The 4,578-nt window shown below is 46.9% G+C and overlaps 1 non-coding gene across 1 annotated transcript; it reads right to left on the bottom strand.

The window, feature by feature from the left end:
- Positions 1-4,239: 4,239 nt before the first annotated feature.
- On the bottom strand, positions 4,240-4,314 carry Trnas-cga. The gene has a single exon. It is a non-coding gene; the product is annotated as a tRNA-Ser (tRNA).
- Positions 4,315-4,578: the final 264 nt, after the last annotated feature.

Genomic DNA, 4,578 nt, shown 5'->3' with positions numbered 1-4,578 from the left:
CACAGTCTACAGACGACTGAACAGACATGCCTTATTCGCCCGGAGACCTGCAAGGTGCATTCCACTGATCCCTGGTCCCAGGAGAGCCCGTACAGCCTGGTGTCAAGAACACAGCACATGGTCATTGGAACAGTGGTCCCAGGTTACGTTCACGGACGAGTCCAGGTATAGTCTGAACAGCGGTTCTCGCCGGGTTTTCATCTGGCGTGAACCAGGAATCAGATGCCAACCCCTTAATGTCCTTGAAAGGGGCCTGTAGGGAGGTCGTGGTTTGATGGTGTGGGGTGGGATTATGATTGGTGTACGTACATCCCTGCATGTCTCTGACAGAGGAACTGCAACAGGTCAAGTGTATCGAGACGTCATTTTGCACCAGTATGTCCGCCTTTTCAGGGTTGCAGTGGGTCCTACCTTCCTCCTGATGGATGATAACGCACAACCCCACCGAGCTGCGATCGTTGAGGAGTACCTTGAAATGGAAGATGTCAGGCGAATGGAGTGGCCTGCCTGTTCTCCAGGCCTCAACTCCATCGAGCACGTTATGTGGCACCACATTCTGTAATTATCCTTAATTTATGAGCCTGAGTGTACCACGATCAGATATCAAAGAGCTCAGAACTTGCAAAAGAAGGTTCTGTGTAGGTACAAAATAAATTATGCCTGATTCCAGGCACAGTTCGACCCTTTCTCAAGGTTAGTGTGAGTAAAATGTAATCCAACGAAGAGAAGGCACAGATTCTACTTGTTTATGGTGAATGTAAATTAGCAGTGTAGTATTGCAGTATTTTTCTTATCTACGATACGGATGTATATAGCACAGTACCGAAGCACTGTTACACTATATGCTGTGTACAGTAAAGCGCTCTTGATTAAAAACTGCCTTATCATTGATGTTAATTAGTGAAGTTGGAGCGGAGACTGGTGCTAGGCAAGTAAAGCAACAATGCAGAGAGCGAGATCCTGTAAAGAACCCGGGCTTAGTTTTTTTCCACTAACAGGGGATCTTCTGTTGTAAGTTCTAAGCTATTTTTACTTCTGATGATGACATTAACCGAAAAGGCGTAATAAATAAATAATAAGTAGCGATATAGAATTTTGCTACAAAATGCCAGGTGGAGATTAAGAAGCAAGATTGTCTTTCTTCTAACTCTGTTCGTTACGAAGATATAAATAGCAACCTAAAGTTTTTAATCAGTTATGCACTACTTTTCTTCAAGAGCTATTCTAGAGCGTATCACGGTCAAGCAATCACGTAAGCACAACTTTATCAAAAAGGTAATATAAACTGACTTTATTCTTTGGTAATAGCACGCACTGACGATACCTGCAGTAACTAAATACGTCCTCTTGCTGGAGTTGACAGCAAATAAGTGCAAACAGAAAGAATATGTACGCTGTTGATTTAGCCCGTCACCTTCAGTTGAACGATTGTGTGAGTACAGTGTACACATAAGAACAGAAAGCATTCCAGTGCAACTGTTGGTATAAGTGTATGTGAAGCATGTGACATGTTAAAATGCGATGTGCTCTAGTTTTTTGAAGTCCAGTCTCCTATTTAAGCTGTCTTCTGTTCATGTGTGAGTTCACTGGAACAGAAGCCAGAACAGTAACTTCGACGGTTTCATCCTTGTGGCTTCTCCGACGACTACGTTCCCTCCGTTGAAGCTGCTGGTTTCTTGGAGCGTTACAAGAAGATCACAAATCATCCGCCGGGAAGATCGGTTCTTTTCGCTATCTCCATCATTCCTTTGTCTTGGTAGCATTATGCCTTGCTCCAGCTACACTAAAAGTAAAGTAATGATGATGCAGTTCTTAATCAACGACTCGCTTTACTGGACACAGTATGTAATTTAAAAGTGCCACAGTGCTGTACTACGTTTATCGGTACTGTAAATAAGAATGAGTTATTGCAGTACTACTTCCTAATTTACGTTCTCCATAGAGGAGCTGCATTTCTACCTCCTCTTCGCTGGCGTACAGTCTACTTACACAAACTTCCAACTGAAGACGGTTGACGGAATGGCCGGTGAGCATTTTCCGCGATTTACGTTACTCTAGGTAACTGCACGGTGTGCTGGTCACAGGAAAGTCAAAGCCAATTTTTGTTATGTTTCTCAATAATGTTACGGTATCGTGAATGGTACACTGTGATACGTTTTTTAACAGGTCTTGAGAAAGGGAGTGGCCTACCGAATAAGAACTATACTACTGGCCATTAAAATTGCTACACGACGAAATAGAGATGTTAAACGGGTATTCGTTGGACAAACATATTATTCTAGAACTGACATGTGATTACATTTTCACGCAATTTGGGTGCATAGATCCTGAGAAATCAGTACGAAGAACAACCACTTCTGGCCGTTATAACGGCCTTGATACGCCTGGGCATTGAGTCAAACAGAGCTTGGATGGCGTGTACAGGTACAGCTGCCCATGCAGCTTCAACACGATACCACAGTTCAGCAAGAGTAGTGACTGGCGTATTGTGGCGAGCCAGTTGCTCGGCCACCATTGACCAGACGTTTTCAGTTGGTGAGCGATCTGAAGAATGTGCTGGCCAGGGCAGCAGTCGAATATTTTCTGCATCCTGAAAGGCCCGTACAGGACCTGCAACATGCGGTCGTGCATTATCCTGCTGAAATGCAGGGTTTCGCAGGGATCGAATGAAGGGTAGAGCCACGGGTCGTAACACATCTGAAATGTAACGTCCACTGTTGAAAGTGCCGTCAATGCGAACAAGAGGTGACCGAGACGTGTAACCAGTGGCACCCCATACCCCATCACGCCGGGTGGTACGACAGTATGGCGATAACGAACACAGGCTTCCACGCCAAAACACGGATGCGACCACCATGATGCTGTAAACAGAACCTGGATTCATCCGAAAAAATGACGTTTTGCTATTCGTGCACCGAGGTTCGTCGTTGAGTATACCATTGCGGGCGCTTCTGTCTGTGATGCAGCGTCAAGGGTAACCACAGCCATGGTCTCCGAGCTGATAGTCCATGCTGCTGCAAACGTCGTCGAACTGTTCGTGCAGATGGTTGTTGTCTTGCAAACGTACTTATCTGTTGTCTCAGGGATCAAGACGTGGCTGCATGATCCGTTACAGCCATGCGGATAAGATGCCTGTCATCACGACTGCTAGTGATACGAGGCCGTTGGGATCAAGCACGACGTTCCGTATTACCCTCCTGAACCCACGGTTTCCATATTCTGCTAACAGTCATTGGATCTTGACCAACGGGAGCAGCAATGTTACGATACGATAAACCGCAATCGCGATAGGCTACAATCCGACCTTTATCAAAGTCAGAAACATGATGGAACGCATTTCTCCTCCTTACGCGAGGCATCAAAACAACGTTTCAGCAGGCAACGCCGGTCAGCGGCTGTTTGTGTATGAGAAATCGGTTGCAAACTTTCCTCATATCAGCACGTGTAGGTGTCGCCACCGGCGCCAATCTTGTGTGAATGCTCTGAAAAGCTAATCATTTGCATATCACAGCATCTTCTTCCTGTCGGTAAAATATCGCGTCTGTAGCGTGTCATCTTCATGGCGTAGCAATTTTATTGGCCAGTAGTGTATAAGGTGTCCCTTTGCTGGCTAAACAACATTTGCTTGTGATTCTTCAGTTTTTCCCGGCGTCTTTGTTGATATAACAGTCAACGGGTGTAGTGCTGGTCCGTAGTGTTCAACGGGCACAATATGTCGACTATTAAACACGTGGCCATCGTCAGATGCGCTGACGAACTTAGCTACTGAGGGTGCGCGGCGACTAACAACACACAGCCCCGCGAGTCGCTGCGTCCGCTTCGTCCGTGCTCCCCAGCCGCTAGTGTATGACTGATGTGGAGATAGGTGACGATGCGCTTTCATATCTGGAGAAGGGTCTTAATTTTGTTCCCACGGGTCGGGCACATCATCAGCGCAGTTGACCAGGTCGCTGCGCTACTGGCGCCTGAAGCCACCGAAGAAGTATGTCGTGAAATCTGCTGTGCTCACGAGAACTAAGCCCATGAAGTCGAACATTACCAACGGAGAGAAGGCGGCTTTTTGGACCTGAGAGACTGTTGTCTTGCCTGTTGACAAAGGCAATGCTACTGTTGTTCTTTTCCACAAGGACTACATTGAGAAGATGCAAAGCCTGTCGGCTGACGACTCCTACAGGAAGGTCAACGCTGACTCCACAACAACAACACTAGACCTCAAACGTCCTGGCAGATTGAAACTGTGTGCCGGGCCGAGACTCGAACTCGGGACCTTTGCCTTTCGCGGGCAAGTGCTCTACCAACTGAGCTACCCAAGCATGACTCACGCCCCGTCCTCACAGCTTTACTTCTGCCAGTATCTTCCGTAAAGTTTGGAAGGTAGGAGACGAGATACTGGCAGAAATAATGCTGTGAGGCCAGGGTGTGAGTCGTGCTTGGGTAGCTCAGTTGGGAGAGCACTTGCCCGCGAAAGGCAAAGGTCTCGAGTTCGAGTCTCGGTCCCGCACACAGTTTTAATCTGTCAGGAAGTTTCATATCAGCGCACACTCCGCGGCAGAGTAAAAATCTCATTCTGAAGACTAG

This window comes from Schistocerca piceifrons, chromosome 7 (assembly GCF_021461385.2).
Source record: "Schistocerca piceifrons isolate TAMUIC-IGC-003096 chromosome 7, iqSchPice1.1, whole genome shotgun sequence".
NCBI classification, from domain to species: Eukaryota; Metazoa; Arthropoda; class Insecta; order Orthoptera; family Acrididae; genus Schistocerca; species Schistocerca piceifrons.
Note: the sequence above shows the minus strand (reverse complement) of the source record. Positions and strands in the feature narration are given on the sequence as shown.